The following is a 19,005-nucleotide window of genomic DNA, read 5'->3' on the forward strand; positions in this document are numbered from 1 at the left end:
TTCGCCACAAATGGAACGCCCTTCCCCTAGAGTCTTTCTTTCTCGCTGGAATGTGGAGTATTATGAAGATCGCCCTAAATGTCTGCCACGGCATCTCTACTGACTTGTCCCTTAATAGAATTTCCCAGCTCTGTCTTTATACCCTCATGATTACCCTTATTTAAATTCAAAATGCTTGTCTTTGACTCACCCTTCTCTCCCTTGAACGGAATGAAAAATTCAACCATATTATAATTACTGCTATGTAGGGTTGGATTTACTATGAGGTCGATAATTAATCCTGTCTTGTTGTACTGTCTGATTACCTTTAGCACATGCTACTCTGAGAAACTGTCCCAAAAACATTATGAGCTCATCTACATTAACTACTTTTGCCCCTCTGATTTGCCCAATCCACATGTAAATCAAAATCACCCATGCTAATCATCATACCTCTCTCACAAGACCCCATTATTTCTTCCTTATAGTCCATCCTACAGTCTGGTTACTGTAGGAGGGGCAATAAACTACATCCATGGGTAATTTCCAACCTTTACTATTTCATATCTCAATGCAAACTGATTCTACATCTTGATCAGTAGCACTAAAGTCATCTCTCTACTATTGTACTAACGTCATCCTTTTCCTAGTTTCCTGTCCTTCCAAAACGTTGTGGACCCTGGAATATTCAAGTCCCAGCCTTTGTCATCTTGCAGCCTTGCCTCTGTAATGGCTATCTGATCACACATACTTATTTTTATTTGAGCTGTCAATTCAACTGTTTTATTACGAATGCTATGTGCATTCAGATATTGAACAATAGCCTCTGCCTTGTTACCATTTGGGCAATTCTGGCCATATCTGGTGCCCTAGTTTTACATTTATATTGCTCTGTCATGCTCTGATCATCCATGCTCTGATCATCCATGCTCTGATCATCATTTCTCTCTTTGCTACCTTGCTCTTTTGCCTTATCTTCTCTCTTTAATTTATCAGACCTTTCCAGACTTGGACTGGAATTTTCCAGCCATTCTTGCTGTTGGGATTCCCTGGTCCGACTGCGGTGAAAGGAGATTTGGCCGAGCGTCAAATTCTCCGACTTCATTTGCAGCAGCAATGGTGCGTGAACAGGCAGTAAATTCCAGCCTTGATCTCTTGCTCCCACTATTTAGTTTAAAGCCTATTCTTCCGCCCTGGTTATAGGACTCTCCAGAACAGTGGTCCCAGCACGGTTCCAGTGAAGACTATTCCAACATTACGGCTCTCACTTTCCCCAGTACTGGCGTCAGAATCCCATGAATTGAAACCCATTTCTCCCACACCAACATGCAACTTCCTAATGGTGGTTCATGTAATAGTCCAGAGAACCTTTGAGGTTCTGTTTTTCAATTTACCCCTGAGTTGCTCATACTCCCCAAGTAGAACCTCTTTCCTAGTTCTACCTATGTTGTTGGTACCTGTGAGGACTGGATCCTCCCCCTCTCACTGCAAGTTTCTCTTCATCCCGAGCTGATGTCCTGAACCCTGGCACCAGACAGGCATCACAGTCTTCTGGACTCTCGCCATCAGCTACAAAGAACTGTGTCTGTCCCTCTGACTATACTGTCCTCTATTACCATTGCATACAGAGGCGGCACGGTAGCACAGTGGTTAGCACTGCTGCTTCACAGCTCCAGGGACCTGGGTTCGATTCCCGGCTTGGGTCACTGTCTGTGTGGAGTTTGCACATTCTCCTCATGTCTGCGCACTCCGGTTTCCTCCCACAGTCCAAAGATGTGTGGGCTAGGTTGATTGGCCATGCTAAAAATTGCCCCTTAGTGTCCTGAGATGCATAGGTTAGAGGGATTAGCAGGTAAATGTGTAGGGATATGGGGGTAGAGTCTGAGTGGGATTGTGGTCGGTGCAGACTCGATGGGCCAGATGGCCTCTTTCTGCACTGTAAGGTTTCTATGATTCTATACATTCATATTTATTTCCACTGCTTGAATGGCCTCCTATACAATTCTTTCAACATTACTACAGTATTGAATCTGCTTCAACAATCCTTACAGGTAGTGTCGGTGTTATTATTATAGGTAGAGCATAGTGAGATGGAGTAGAATGTTATTTTATAATAGTTTTTGCTGCATACTTGTAGTTTAGGCCAAAATTGACATGTGTATTGCATAATCATCAACAATTTTTAAGACCAATTTGTTTCCCAAGCCATAAACAAACTCTCATGGGATTTACAATAGGATTCCATAAACTCTTTCAATGGCAAACATAGGAACGCAGGAAATCGGTGCAGGATTAGGCCATTCAGTCAGTCGAGCCTGCTCCATCATTCAAACAGCTCTTGGCTGATCATCTACTTCTTCTGCCATTTTTTCCAATATCCTCATATCCCTAGATGTCAATAGAATCCAGAAATTCCTGTCCTGAACGTGCTCAGTGACTGAGCTTCCACAGCCCTCAGCCACACTCCCCACAGCTTTCTGGGTGAATGCATTGTATAGTGTGGCACCTATCTACATAGATTAGAAAATGTCAGCTTTCATTCTTGTTTATTCTGTATTATCTGATCTCAGTCAGACAGTACAACAGCAGCCACATAGATACACATTCCATTTGTTTGACATGAGATATACACTTTCTCTCTTTCTCTGGGGCTGTGGTTTCTGCCGTCACTCTGGCAGGGCGGGCCTTGATAGATGCCATCTTTATTGGGCTCCCCAAACAGCATTAGAAATAAACTCCCCCCTCCCACCCCAACATAGGACCTACCCCACCCAACACAAGGGGAACGCTCCCCCCCAAAAGGGCTCCTGAGAGTGCCCATCCCTGGCATTGCCAGGTTGGCAGTGCCAGTATGCCAGGGAACAATGCTAGGACACTGACCAGGAATGTCCTTCACCTCCCGGGGCTTATACTTACCTTTACACCCCAGCAGGTTCCTCTGAACTGCTTCAAGCTTCTAAAAGCCTACTGTAAACCTCACCAACGTGACAATAAATATTCAGTGGGGGGTGGGGAACACCGCTTTATTTATATTTAAATTGATTAAAATTTACTGAAACAAAGCTCCCTCCCCATCACGTCACTGGTGAGGGGGGATGGAAAATCAGAAAACAGGATCTCGTGATGAGATTTTCATTTTTCGATTGTCGCGAGGTTTGGGCCTGTGTTGCCATTAACGCTGATGGCTAACAAAGGCTCACGATCACCCGAATAGCTTGCAGATTCCCAGCTCCTAATGCCAATTTTAATTCCTCCAGATTTCACTAATAGGCTAAACTAACCACTTGATCTTCGCCAAATGGACCTGCTTGGCTGAGGTGTGTGATTATTGAGTACATCAAGAGTTAGGATGAGTTGATCCCAACCTCCAATACCCCAATGGTGTTGTCTTGGAGGTAAAACAACCTCACTTATTTCATCCCAAGACAAATCAATGAGGCACTACACACATTCTTCTCTGTGCCGCAAATTTCAATATTATTATCAATATTATACTTAAATAGTCACTGGCCCCAATTTTACCGTTCCGCCCACCAGGGGAATTGGGGCGGGTGAGAGGCGGAGCATGGGGAGGGCCGTTGACCTTGGACTGGATTTTACGGTTTCAGGAGGAGCGAGGCCAAAATATCCTGGCCAATGTCTTCATCCAAAATCAAATTTGCTGGTCAGTCTTCTTTAAAAAATGTGCACCAATGGTCAGACCTTACTTTCTATTTGTATGCTAACATTATTGCAGAGGTTTTTCAGTTTAAAATATGGCCATAGGTGGAGCAAATTATTCGAAGTATTGCATTGGAACATTTCTACAGCTTTTGATTCTGAATTTTCACTGGGAAAGCACAGTCTGCAATGATGTCAGCTTGGATTTGCTTATGAGCTAAAATATTTCCAGCAATATAATGTGGTTGCACCAAATTTATACTTCCTCACAATCGAGTAACAATGGCAGTAGATTTATGAGCAATCTAGGAGGATATATAACTAGACCAGGAATGTTATTCACTGTGCTAAAAACACAATCCCAAGAAATAGCTTTCTCTGTGAAGCATCTCGATGGTCAACCCGCATAGTACTCTGGTCAGATGCACTTGGAATATTATGTCCAGTTTTGTTCACTCAGGAATGAGAGTCATTCAAGCACTGACGCAATTCAGAAAACGGCTACCTGGATGAACCCCAGATATTGCTAGAGAATTATGCAATTGTACTGGTGCATCCATAGTGCGGAGACCTTATGAATGGCTTACAACGCCATTAATTATGGCACTCTATATTTTCCTGGGATGTCTGGGCCACTTTGCTGATACCTTTGCCAAAGAAATCTTAGAAGGAAAATACCATGGCTCTGGCCCCATTAAGATCAATGGCAATTGAGCTTTTCCTGCACTTAATCAGTTTTCCCACTGCTGCCACTTACGACTGAGAAACAATGCACTGGTGACCTTACAGCAGTGTGATTTATTGACTTTAAATGTGGTCACTGATTGCGTTTAAATGACGTGCTAACATGTTTCTGATCAGGACTTGTTGAAAGACAGGTTCTTAAAGTCATTGCATCATAATGCCAATAAAAATGTACCATTAACAATTGTTTTAAGTGTTTTTTAAACTACATTTCGTTTTAAACTTTGATTGTTGTTTAAGAGTATAATTCCTTTGAAACATTGACAGAAACCCTCACACAAATAAACTGGGTTGCAGGGAACAGAAAGAAGTTGTTACAAAAGATTATTGGTCCATAATGTCAAGAAACTGAATAATTCTTTAGCGTTGGCCCCAATTCTTCCGTCTTATGTAGATTATTATTCTACACTTGGAAGAAATACCAGCTTTATAAATTTGTTAACGTGATAAAATTTGCTTTGGTTCTTCCCAACATTAGAAAAGGTCTGGTATTAATTGGAATTCCAATCTTGCTTTAGCCCAAGGTTCTTTTTCCTCAATCATTAATTGCGAAGATGAAAATGCTCTGGGATATTCCTGTCACTAGTTCCAGCAACTAATCCCTGCCCCCCTCGAAGCTGATACTCATTATCTGGGATAATAATGAAGAATAGGCCTTTGGGTGAGGTACTGAAGGGCCACTAACTCGTAATAAGTCAGCCCCTTCAAGCCATAAAGGATTATACAGCCTGGAGTGCGCCAAAAGGTTAATAAAAGAGTCTGAAACTCTTCTTAAGATGCACAATGTGTAAAGTCTTGAATTGATATCTCACTGTTTTACCACGTAATCTTCAGCAATGTGTCAGACATAAAAGAAGATTGGCAATAATGGCTATGAGCGATGAGCAAACAAGCATATATCTTCCATGATGCAAAAGAAACCCAATAGTTTTGACATTAAACAGGCAACCAAAATGCAACAACCTTCCTGGTATATTCCCGCTGCAACATTGGCAGGAATATACAGAATGGCCGGAAAACAGACTACAACATGGATGCACCAGGTACCAGCTTAGTGTCCACCATTGCCCCCAACATTAGAAGTTTGCCCATGTCAGAGGAGGTGACGCTAGGGTGGTGTCTGAGACTTCCTCCTTATGCTAGTGGTCCTTGCTCTCACAAGAACCTTGCAAAAATATGGACATTCATACACCATAAAGTAAAGTAAAGTTTATTTAATAGTCACAAGTAAGGCTTACATTAACACTGCAATGAAGTTACTGTGAAATTCCCCAAGTTAGAAGTGCACCAGCCTTCAAACTGATGGAATCAAAGACTGCCATGAAGCCTGGAAGTGGATTAGAATGCGAATCCCTACAATCAGCCAGGTCTTAAAGGTACAGACAACGTGGGTGGAGGGAGCATTAAACACATGAGGACAGCCTAAACCGGGATGTTGGATTTATGTCACATTATCAGTAACCCCCACAGCTTGCCCCCTGGACTTGCAGAATCTCACTAGCTGTTCTGTCTGGAGACAATACACATCTCTTTAACCTGTGTTTAATGCTCCCTCCACCCACATTGTCTGTACCTTTAAGACCTGGCTGGCTGTAGGGATTCGCATTCAAATCAATATTCTGTAACTTGATTTTTTGTGTCTCTGTGCACTGTTTGAGAGCACATTTCCACTCCATCTGACGAAGGAGCAGCACTCCGAAAGCTTATGGTATTTGCTACCACATAAACCTGTTGGACTTTAACCTGGTGTTGTGAGACTTCTTACAGCATTTATTGCCCATCCCTAGTTGCCCTTGTTCAGAGGGCAATTGAGAGGGAACCACATTGCTGTGACTCTGGAGTCACATGTCGGCTAGACGAGGTAAGGACGGCAGATTTCCTTCCTTAAAGGACATTAGTGAACCAGGTGGGTTTTTCTGACAATTGACAATGGTTTCATGGTCATCAGTAGATTCTTAATTCCAGATTTTTAAAAATTGAATTCAAATTGCACCATCTGCCGTGGCGGGATTCGAACCCGGGTCCCTAGAACGTTAGCTGAGTTTCTGGATTAATAGTCTAGCCATAACTCCTTGTGGTATTTTAGGACCAGGGTATATGAAGTCAAATACTATTTTTCTAATATCTGCAAAAGAGCAGAGAAAGCAGTCATCAGTGGAACATACAGGAAGGCAGGGTAAGCCTGCTTTGAAGATACAACTTTCCACATTAAAGTGCACAGGGTGTGATAGAGCACAGAAATGTCATGTACAGGAAGGAAGTGCACTTCAACAGCCCAAGGGGACAAGGAGAACATGATGGAGAAAGTTAACTCAATGTCTGATGCCCACCACAGCTGGAAGTGTATTCAGAAAAAGCCAGATCTAAAGGGAAGTGCCAATGTAAGACCAGCAAATATAAGTGAAGTAGCAGAAGTGAAAGCAGCATAAGTACACATCATAACAAGTACCAGATGGCTAGCACATTACACTCTGTCGCTTTGCAAATATTAACTAGAAGCTTGGAAAGGAAGTGCTTCTAGGCACCACAAAGATTAAATTAATTCATCTTTTCAAGTATTCCAGGCTGTATGGAGGAAGGCAACAAAAACTGTCTCTGTAATCTCCACTACTCTAAGAACTACCACAGAAACAGGTTGAATAATCTCTCAAAACTAATTAAGGCAAGTCAAGACAGTGTTGCCAATTCAGATCCCAATAATTGATAGAGCCTTCACTCCTCTCCGTATCCATCACCCTCTCTGTCTTTCAGCACCAAGGTGTTAAATGAACTCTCTAACACAAAGGAAACCTCCTGAAAACATTCAACCACTACTTTTACTCAAAAGCTCACTGGCCACAGCTCACATTGCCTGCCAAAGGGTTTCTGCTCCTCTCCGTTTTAAGTTTACAAAGCATCTCCACTTCTCACGCTGATGGGGTGTAGATGGTCATATGGAGGAAAGTTTTTCATTCTGTCCTCTCAAATATTCACATCTTTCCTTCCATAGTTCAAGCCTATCACTAACCAGCACCAGAAAAATGCAACCAGGCGGAGTATCATCACTGATAACAATAAGCCTCCCTGAAAATGAGGTAGGTCGGCAGAGAGACAGGGGGGCCTATGGGAAATGGCAAGCTTGGAGGCAAGGTAGCAACCGAGGCTTCGTAAAAGATGGAAAATATTCACTCTGATATCAGCTCTTCACGCTTTCTTAAAAATTTGCAAAGGCTTAAACTCAGCCACATAACAGAAACAAGACACTGAATGCTAGAAATCTGAAATAAAACAAAATGAATTCTGAAATATTCAGCAGGTCTGGCAGCATCTTTGAAGAGAGAAACAGAGTTAATATTTGAGTTGAATATGACTTCTTCAGAACTGGGCTCACCTCTCCTTCAGGCAGGATGTCACTATAAGCAGAGGAAAGCAAACTCTTGTGCATTTTATGTCATGGGGCAATGTTGTAAGACTGGTTGCTCCAATGAACACCCAGTAATTCTAGAGCAGAATCTACAGTCACAACCAGAGCTTCAGCTGCTGCCATTTAACACCAATTCTAATGTGGGATCTCACTCACTCCAACACCAGCCAAATTCACAAGCTGAAGAGTTAGAAATTTAGATGGTACAATTGCCATGAACTGCCTCTATTTCCTGTCAAAGTGCTGTGCCTGTGGGAGGGTTGGTCATATCCATATGATATGCAGGAGTAGAGAAAACAGCAATACTCTAGGTTGCAATCCTACTCAGGCACCCTCCGTCAACTCTTTTCCTAGTATATTGACAAATGTTTCAGTGATGAGTCCTGCTCTTGCTTTGAATGGGAAGACCATGTGAATTTTGTTTTAAATTTCCATCTTTCCCAGTTTCATAGGGTCCATATCAGACTCTTCCCATTTCCTTCCTTGACTTCTTTTTCTCCATTATCTGGTGATAGGCTATCAAGTAGTATTCAGTTTAAACTCACTGACTCCCACAGCTATGTACACTTCCTCGCACTCTACACCCTCCATTCCACTCTCTCAGTTCCTTCATCTCCATCATATCTGTTTGGATGATGCCACCCTCCGCACCAGTGTTTCTGAGATGTTGGCTGGGATTTTGTTAACAATACGTCATTCACAACATCATAACCAGAACTGAGCATCATTTGATAGTTCTCTCTTTTGCCTTTTCCCACACGCTTATAATTAAAGTCCTGTGCCAGTGGTGCAAAAAGACAGGCATGCAAAGCACAACACTTTGGCGGTGGGAGACACTTTTCATTGGTGGAACCTGGCATCAAATGAAAATGCTGCATCTGCCGCCTATTAAAGAGCAAATAGGGAGACTTTGCATCACAGCCATAACTACCCTGCCCAACCCAATGCCACTAATATGATTAAGGGCATAAAGGTGGCATGAGTGTTCTAAAAATTAAACTTCACTTGTAAATGTTTTACATTATATTTGTTTCACTTTATTTACGCGTGTATCATAATTATTTGTTGAGACTATTGTCGGAATTTTACCACCACGCCCGCCCCAAATACAGGGCAAGTGTGGCTCACAGAACAGAAATCTTTGTTGGCCTCAGGCAGGACTTTATGAGCCTCGCCCGAGCAAGGTTGTAAAAAACCGGCCTATATGTGGTTGACGGTGAACTGCCCTCGGGCAACTCGGGGTGGGCAATAAATGCTGGCCAGCCAGTGACGCCCATGCCCCACGAACGAATAAAAAAGGTTATCTAACAGGTGAAAGCTGATGTGTTTGGGACTGTAAATTACCACCTTGACACCCTGTGACAATGAAAATGTTGGTATCAAATACAAATCTCTTCCATTTCGACAGGCGCACTCTTATATTGCAAATGTTTAAATACAAGTTTCCCAAAACCTGCCAATGCTTTGGGATCTGCCAAGAACAGTGATACTGAACTGCAGTAAACTCTAAATCATTTCCCAGTGATTACATCCCTCTGCTATAACTGCTTATAACTAGCCTTTTTATTTGAAAGCTGAGTGTTGCATCACTGCTATAAACAATGGCCTCTACCCTCATCTTACATGAGCTTTATAGGCTAAGTGACCTCATGACCCTTTTTCTTTAGCTATTTTCCATTTAATGTCTCCCAGTGGCATCTGGGGCTACCACAGAACTGAAGTCAAAAGTAAACACACTTTAAGTGTAATACCCAAATAGATGTTGCCTTCGTAGGCATTATTTTTGTTCTCCTTTTTGCTTCACATAATTACTGCTTTTATTTTGAGGAAATCAATAACATTCCCAAGGGCATACAAATTGGATTTTTCTTTCAATTTAAAAAGCAGCCACAATTCTAATGGGTGGAAGTTACAAAAGTTCATTTTTACTGACTTCAGTGTTTCTCATTATTTTCTAGGCACACTAACCATGCGAAAAAGAAGTTTGTTTTTTAATTGGTAAGCTTTGTGAAATGTTATCCCTCGAAGCAATTCATTTTCAAAATCAATAAAATCTAAGTGTTTTCAAAAATGAAGAAGGGAATAGGAAACTGCTTCAATGTCTGTCACCTGAACAAATGCGGCCAACATTGTTCATAGCACAAACACACATCAGTGATCCGCTTTCCAGATTTCCATCTAATGAATGATACAGGACCCAATAAATCATTCATGTTAACTTTAGTGGAGAGTTCTTACGGAGTTGTCCCAATCTCCTACCATAACTTAGGCTGCACCCTGTCAAAACACCATTTTGTTTTTGCTGCTTGCGCCATTCCTTCAGGAATTCCATTGATGTTCTCGGGGACATTGGGGAGAATGGATATGGAAATTCCAGACGAGTATCACCGAAGTTCTCTCCCTGGGTAAAACACTAATGTTGCATTAAGCCGACCAATAAGTTCTGAAGATTGTTTTCCAATTTGTTCCGAGTTAGTAGAAGATCATAGGTGGGGCAGAAGTGGTCCCAAGGGCTTTTGGGTTAGGGAAGGAAAAGGCAAATTAGTGATGATGATTTCCTCTTGGTTCTATGTGCAATAACGATATAAAGAATTGCAGGAGGATTTCCTTACCATTACTTTTAACATTTTAGGAAAAAATGTTTTGCAGTTACATGTCATCTTTTACAATCTCAGGACATCCCAGAGTACTGACACGTTAAGTATTTTTGAACTGTAGTCACAGCTATAATGTAGGTTATACCATAGTCAATTTGCACACAGCAAGGTTCCACAAACAGGATTCTGATAATAGGTACGATTTTCTGGCCCTCCCTGCCGGTGGGGTCTTTTGGTCACACTGAAGGTGATCCCCCATGGTGGGTTATTTGGTCATGATGTGGAGATGCCAGCATTGGACTGGGGTAAGCACAGTAAGAAGTCTCACAACACCAGGTTAAAGTCCAACAGGTTTATTTGGTAGCACAAGCCACAAGCTTTCGGAGCGCTGCTCCTTCATCAGGTGAGTGGGAGTCGTGTTCGCAAACAGGGCGTATAAAGGCACAAACTCAATTTACAAAATAATGGTTGGAATGCGAGTCTTTACAGGTAATCAAGTCTTAAAGGTACAGACAATGTGAGTGGAGAGAGGGCTAAGCGCAGATTAAAGAGATGTGTATTGTCTCCAGCCAGGAGTTAGTGAGATTTTGCAAGTCCAGGCAAGTCGGAGGGGTTACAGATAGTGTGACATGAACCCAAGATCCTGGTTGAGGCTGTCCTCATGTGTGCGGAACTTGGCTATCAGTTTCTGCTCAGCGACTCTGCGTTGTCGTGTGTCATGAAGGCCGCCTTGGAGAACGCTTACCTGAAGATCAGAGGCTGAATGCCCGTGACTGCTGAAGTGTTCCCCAACAGGAAGACAACACTCCTGCCTGGTGATTGGGGAGCGGTGTTCATTCATCCGTTGTCGTAGCGTCTACATCGTCTCCCCAATGTACCATGCCTCAGGACATCCTTTCCTGCAGCGTATCACGTAGACAACGTTGGCCGAGTTGCAAGAGTATGTACTGCGTACCTGGTGGGTGGTGTTCTCACGTGAGATGATGGCATCCATGTCGATGATCCGGCACGTCTTGCAGAGGTTGCTGTGGCAGGGTTGTGTGGTAAAATTCAGGCCGTAACCTCTGACAATGCAATACTGCAACAGCACCGCACTGAAAAGCCAACCTAGAATGTGTGCTCCGGTCTCTGGAATGGGATTTGAATCCACAATGCTGTGACTCACCAGTGAGAATGTTACCAACTCAGTAACCTCAGAGGCCGGCACTAAAATATTTAAAATTTCATAGGAATGGTGTATCAGGTAGGCCTCAGGCTAACTCCTTAAAAATAGAACTGGACAGTTCAGGAATGAAGTCAGGAAGCACTTCTGAATTGACAATGCTGTGAGGAGTCGTCAAAATCTGGATTGTCCCATCCAAAAGCTGAGAGAGCTGCATCAATAGAAAATTACAAACCAGTGACTGATAGGTTTTTGTTAGATAGAATATTAAGTGATGTGGAACAAAGAAGAGTAGATGTAGTTAAGATACACATCAGCTATTATCTAATTCAGTAACGGAGCAGGCTCAAGGGGTTTAAGTGTCCCCTCGAGCTAGTGTCCTGCTCCTGATCCTACATTCACATGCAACCAAACAACTTTTACTTTTCAATATATTTTCAGATCAATAATAATTTGAAAAACTAAGGGTGGGATTTTCTGATCCTTCCTGCCAGTGGAATCTTCCGGTCCTGCCGAAGGTAACCAGCCCGTGTCGAGTTCTCTGGCGACAGGATGGACGAGCCACACAAAATGCCATCGACATCGGCGGGACCGGAAGCTACCTCCACCCAGCGGAACACACACCTGTTTCCTAGTACACTGTCTATCGATTGTAACAGCTGACCTAATTCTTGCAACGGACTCCCTGGTTACAAGGTTGAAAGGCGAGTAATGGGGCCTTTCAGGATTGAGGCAACTCTTATCTCAATGAACCTGCTGTCCCCAGGTTCTGGTAGGTTTTTTTCTAACCAGGTCTAGGACTAGAGCCCCTATATTGCTGGTACTGGGGGCTTGTTACTACTCTCATAAGGGACAACAACATTATCACTCTTTGCAGCTATTTAGTGCTGTGCATATGCTTTGATTGTTATGAGAAAACACCAATTATTTGCAATTAAGTAGCAGAGGCCAGTAAAATTGATACAAGGAGGCTGTCCTTAAAGCCCACTATTGAAGCATTGCTAACTCCTACTCTGGGAGCCATCAATATTTCTCATCCTGGTGCTGTGAAGCTGCAGACATTGCCTGGACTCCCATATTCTCCATAGCGTATTACCTGGTGAACAAACTTCTGACATTGTGGGCCCGATTTTACCATCAAATTGCACCTGTTTTCGGGCGCGAAAACCTGGTAAAGTTGGGCATGAGACAAATAGTGCGATCTGCGCCCGCCTCCGCACTGGTTCCCCCTTTATCAAGGGCTGAAAATGGCTGCCGTCAGGACCATGCCCGAAATGGACTTAATGGGCTGCATGCCTAAGCTTACCGGCACTTCCCTCTTTACCACCGCGTTCGCCCGTCCAGATTCGGCGCGAAACAGACATGGTCCAATTCGGGCGCTCCAACTTCTGAGGAGGTAAGTTCCAAGCTTCCGGCGGCTCTCTGCTTCAGATTGGCGGGTGGGGAGGGAGGTGGGTCAGATGGTTCCGCTCAGATCGGTGTGGGGTGAGGTGGGCAGAGGAGGGGCAAGGGTTGGGCAGAGGGGTCCGCTGCCACTCTGCCTCTGCTCAGTGAGGGGGAAGGAGGGGTCCGCTACCACTCTGCGTGTGATCAGTGGGGGGGGAAGGGGGGGCAGGGGGCCGCGATCAGTCTGGATAGTGGGGGGATAAGGGGGTCATGAATGTTGTGGGGATGGGGCAATGTCTGTGGGGGCCAGGGGGGGGGGAGGCATTATCCGGCCCGGGTGCGATGTGGCAGGGGAGTGTTTTTCTATCGATCGGAGCTGCAGGATTTTGGGCGCGTTAAGCCCTGCCCACAGGCTTCTGCAGCGCAATTCAGAATCGCTGCTATTTTATCAGTCAGAGTGCATATGGAGGCGCCTGAGAACGGGTCTAAAAGTCGGATCTGAAAAACTCCCAGTTTCAAGTCCGCCCAGCACTAAGAATGAAAATGGTAAAATAGGGCCCTGTGTTGATAATGCATATTGTAGATTTTGTCCAGCTTGCCCATTGTGTCCATTTGAGAAAGATGTTCCCTAGTCACTGACCATTTGAAAAATAAGCACCTGATTCTTGGTTCCCACGTTTCATAGCTGAGAGCTGTTGGGTAGATTTAACAAAAACCATGAACAAATTTAAAAACCAGATATTATATAAATGTCAGAATTTATGGAACTGTAACAAGTAATGAGGTAAAATGACCGAAGAGATCCTACGATTTATAGTTTCCAACAATCCATTCAATGCGGATGAAATCAAAATGATCACATCACAGTTCCTAATACCATTTATTTTCCTCTATTATTTCTCTCTCTAGACCAAGGTCATTTTGTAAATCCCATAACCTTTGGGTAACACTCAGTAAATCTTAGAATAATACAACAATTTCAATTATTTTGATTCCTAAGTACAACTTGGAGGGATTCCAGCTGTCAGCATTCTGAAGTTTGAAGAGTTCTGCAATTCACAAGATTATTCAAAAGTGCACAATGGTAATAATTCTGGGTGCAAACTCTCTGGGAATTTTGTGGGTTGAGTCCCGTGGGTGCTCTCGGGTTTACAATGGCATTTAATACATTTGGCAATCTTTATACCCCATCGAAGTCAGGCAGGTCCAAGAACACAAGTGCCTATCTTCTATATATCAGAAGAAACTACACAGTATTCCTCACTGTGAGTCTAAGGGTAACACAGTATTCCTCACTATGAGTCCGAGGGTATAAGTGTGACATCTGAAGAGTGGTTAAGTAGCATGAAAAATATTTGAGAAATGTTCTTTTTCCTCAAGTTTCTGCGGATATTTATTTCCACATCACTGAGCATAAAATCTGCCATGAACCAGCACAACTGAGCAGTGTTTTAAAACATAATTGTTAAAATAATTTTGCTTGAAAAGATATTCCTTTCAATATTTTAAAGTGGGTACGAGTTGCCATTTGATGAATACTGCTGAAAAGGGATATATCACGAAAAATAGGCATTTTAATCAGTATTACTTCTAATTTCTTTAATATACAGAAGCATTTGCTAAATTTTTTGGGGGACACTGTAGTTAGTTTCTTGATAATTAAAAAAGAAATGTTCAATGGCTTTTAAAATGTACCTATGAGCATCCTTGCAACCGAAGCAACTAAGCTCAATTTCGTAGCCTCTTCCGAAGGCTTGCAAAAAATTGCAGTAAATGGAAAGTAAAAGTAATACACCCAAGGGGGATAGTCAGTTTTGTGGATGGGACCTGCTTCTTGTGCAATGTTTTAAAACTCGTACAAAAGATCATGGAAATTCGATTTGCACTAAACGCAATTTGCGCTTAAAATTCAGTGCTCTTTTGTTCTGGTTACGATGATTATCGGGGAATTGTGCCAAAAGAAAGCATTATGACTGAGTGAATGCCACAGGTCAAGACTCTTAATGTATTCCTGGGAAACTGCCCATGGCATTGTCCATGGTCACTAAGTTAGTTGGCAGAAAAAAAACCTAACAAGTAAAGGATTTCATTTTCTCAGTATCGCACTGTAAACCATGAAAAAATGTTCAGTGCTCAATGAATTATTATAGCTGGGACTGGTTCATGCTCTTCGCCCAGTGAAGTATATTTATGAGACACTTTGATGCTGAACTCAGACCCTTGCAGACAAAGCCAGTCAAGTTTAGGTTGTGATAAACATCAAAAAAACGTTTCGGGTCTCAGACTACCCACAGCAATGGCTCACGAAATCTACCAGTGCATTGTAAATGCAAGACCCCGAATTTAAAGTATTTGAGTTTCAAATACCTTCACATCCTCCTCATCTTCACTCTTCATAATATGGCTATAATGTCCTCTCTGAATCAAGTTCCTTGTACACTCAACCTCTTCTTTTGCCCAACTGCTATCAGACATGCCTTCATCGATTGAGGATTTACACTCTAGAATTGCCTCTCTAAAACTCTCTGCCTTCCACCTCATTCTATTCCTTGAAACCCACTTCTTTCACCAAGCTTTTGGCTGTCTTTCCTTGTATCTTTATTCATTACACCTGTGTGAAGAACTTTGTGAGGTGCTGTACATTAATAGGCATTTTACATTTCTGCTATTTTCTATAAAGTATTATTTCTATGACACTTTCTCTTTTTGCCAAATCACTCCACAACAACTCAGGGTATTGTTTAAATTTTATCTTTCCAGTCTGCCCAAGACTGCAAGAAACTACAAAAGGTCATGAATGTACCCCAATCCATCATGCAAACCAGCCTCCCATCCATTGACTCTGTCTACACTTCCCGCTGCCTCAGCAAAACAGCCAGCATAATTAATGACCCCACGCACCCCGCCGGGAAAAAGATACAAAAGTCTGAGGTCACGTACCAACCGACTCAAGAACAGCTTCTTCCCCGCTGCCATCAGACTTTTGAATGGACTTACCTTGCATTAAGTTGATGTTTCTCTACACCCCAGCTATGACTGTAACACTACATTCTGCACTCTCTCGTTTCCTTCTCTGTGAATGGTATGCTTTGTCTGCATAGCACGCAAGAAACAATACTTTTCACTGGAGGTTAACACATGTGACAATAATAAATCAAATCAAATCAAATCAAAAATCAAACAATGAAGGTAATTAGTTGTACAGACACAAGCTCCGATTGTATGGTTCCAAGAAAAAAAGGTGGGAAAACTACTTGTCATGCTAATTCCCATGAGTTGCAGCTCGTAATCCACTCCCAGCAATTATGTTTTTTAGCACGTAGGCTTACATGAAGTTACTGTGAAAATCCCCTCGTCGCCACACTCCGGCACCTGTTCGGGTAAACTGAGGGAGAATTTAGCATGGCCAATGCACCTAACCAGCACGTCTTTCGGATTGTGGGAGGAAACCAGAGCACCTGGAGGAAACCCACGCAGACATAGGGAGAACGTGCAAACTCCACACAGACAGAGATCCGAGCCAGGAATCGAACCCGGGTCCTTGGTGCTGTGAGGCAGCAATGCTAACCACTGTGCCACCATTTATAAAAGATGTTAGGAACACCACTCAGGGAATTGGTGATCGTAAGTCCTGTATTTAACCCACATGGACAATGTATCATAGGGTGGGTTTATCCAACTAAAACCTGAGTTTGAAGTTTCAGATGGATAAACCCACTGAGCCATATAAAGCAGGAAGGTCCTATTTCATTGTGCGGGATGAACTGATTTCACAGCCAGGGTTGGTAGCAGCATCACTATAATTTACCTTAGCACCTATTGGTTAGTGAGGACCACATCAACCAGAGTTCCTACTTCTGATCTTTATCCAGTAATGCTTAATGTAAGTACGAATGCAACACTGTTGAATTATAATAAGATTAAACTCAGCTTAATAGACTGTTGACATTTTAGCCTCGGGATATAAACCAGACATCCGACCCAAGCCTATCACATTCCTGCCGGGCAGGTTAAGTTAAAATCAAGGGCTCTGTGACAAGGCTGACATATAAATAAAGGTCACTTCCAGTAAGGTATCAGGGGGGTCTTGCTGCAGTATCACTCAGACCACTGGCTTCAGGAGAATAAGGGAAAATATTTTTAAAAGCTCCCTTTGTGATCTCACAATGGTAGCAAGTAGATTCATGTCTGCGGTCCCCTACACACTGAGTTCCAAATCCTGCTGAGATTTCAGCAGAAAAATAGCAAAGCGCCAATCTTTAAAAATAAGGAGAGAAAATAACTTAAATCAACCCACATCTCTCCCTCTAGAGACTCTTCTTACAAGTACATTGGCAAATGTTTGAGAGCAGATAGCATGTGTATTGGACTTATTTATGAATGAAGGGTGTTATGGACTTAAAAATGAGGGGAAAAAATGGTTAAGAGATGAACTTCTTACAAAAGAAACACACCAGAATAAACTGTTCCATTGTAACTGGTTGACATTTCCATGCCCATCTTCATTCTCTCTATTCAGCTTTGTTTACAGTCACTCCTTTCTTTGTAGAAATCAGGAATGCCTGACAAGATTGGCAGATGGTGGGGGGAGGGCACCTTTAAACGTATGCAGATCTAACTTTGCATTGCTACGTATCAACCCACCAATCAAGCGACTAATGAACCCAAAAGATTTTAAAGGTTTTTTTTCAAGCTCTGAAGGCCTGGGTCAAATGAGAAGTGCTCAAGAGACCAGTGGAGCCCTGCTGCATCTGAGAGGAGATGAGCATTCATCTGATCACCTCACTGACACAATCACGTCATTGTATCCAACAGGGTCCTTTGCCTTTCAGAACCCATGGAAAGAACTTTAACCTCTCCACAGCTCAATTTTCACTTTGCAATGTGATGCGTTTTATTCGTTTGTTTTGAATAGCCTTTTATCTGGGGAGCCAGTGTTATGATCCATTGGGATACCAATGTGCCATGCACAGTGAACTCAGGATTTCAATCTGAGCCATCACAGTAAGCTGCAGCATTTCATCGCAAGGAGAAGGGGAAGGAGAATGTTGCCGGCATCAACTGACCCCTTTGGCGGGTTGGATGAATCAATTACTATTGATTTGACTGATCAATGAAGCTGATTGCTTGATGGCTTATCCTACCCGGCTCACAGTGATAAATCGGAAAAACATATGAAAGAATGGGAAAATTGAAGAAAATTAGCTACATGAATAAGTTGAACATTCACCCAGAGTGAATGATCCCACAACACATACTATTTGATTTAATTTGATTTACTATTGTCACATGTATTGGGTATACAGTGAAAAGTATTGCTTTTTGCGTACTGTACAGACAAAGCATACTGTTCATACAATATGTTGGGGACAAGGAAAGGAGAGGGTGCAGAATGTAGTGTTACAATCATAGCTAGGGTGTAAATAGAGCATTGTTAGAGTTTATAAGAGTTAGAAAACAGCTTTAAAAGCACAGAATGTGATTAAAAGACAGAATTAGAGGGAATGCTGGGGACAGCTCACAAGAAACTTGTACAATTTTATTTTACACATCTCCTTTCAGCTCACTGCAATCACAGTCAGGTCGCTAACCCTGGTTGGGCTTTTCCCAGAGGTTTCCTGCTATCACGTCCTGTCTCTAGCCACCACAACACCCAGCCAAACAGCCTTATTTCCCATCTCCATTTTTTTTTACAACTAATAAAAAGTAAAGTCCTCTATTAAAAGTTCAAAAGGCATACCATTTTTTAAATGCCCCAGTGATTTTTCTCCTGCATTCCTTGCAGCAGTGTCTAAGAAATCTTTCATTGCTGGAGATACCAAGATAATTCTAAAAGGTTGTTAACCCTAAGTCATGGTGACTAGCACATTAATGTGCATTAAATTTGTTCAGAAACATGGCAACAAAGGAGTTTTGTTTTTGCATGTCAAATGTGGCCCTCTTATTACTGTATGTGTTTCTTAAAATTTTCTCCCTTCTTTTCTGGGAGACAGTGGGAAGCATTTTACGACCTCACTCATCCCGAAACCGTACGATCCCGCCCGAGGTCAACGGACCTTTCCATGGTTTGGGCC

General features: G+C 42.6%; 1 protein-coding gene across 1 annotated transcript in view; it reads right to left on the reverse strand.

Moving 5' to 3' along the window:
- LOC144497372 (metalloprotease TIKI2-like) overlaps window positions 1-19,005 on the reverse strand; it is a 356,280-nt gene that overhangs the window by 193,381 nt on the left and 143,894 nt on the right. The gene's annotated exons all lie outside the window — the stretch shown is intronic.

The sequence above is a fragment of the Mustelus asterias genome, chromosome 8 (genome assembly GCF_964213995.1).
Source record: "Mustelus asterias chromosome 8, sMusAst1.hap1.1, whole genome shotgun sequence".
Taxonomy (NCBI): domain Eukaryota; kingdom Metazoa; phylum Chordata; class Chondrichthyes; order Carcharhiniformes; family Triakidae; genus Mustelus; species Mustelus asterias.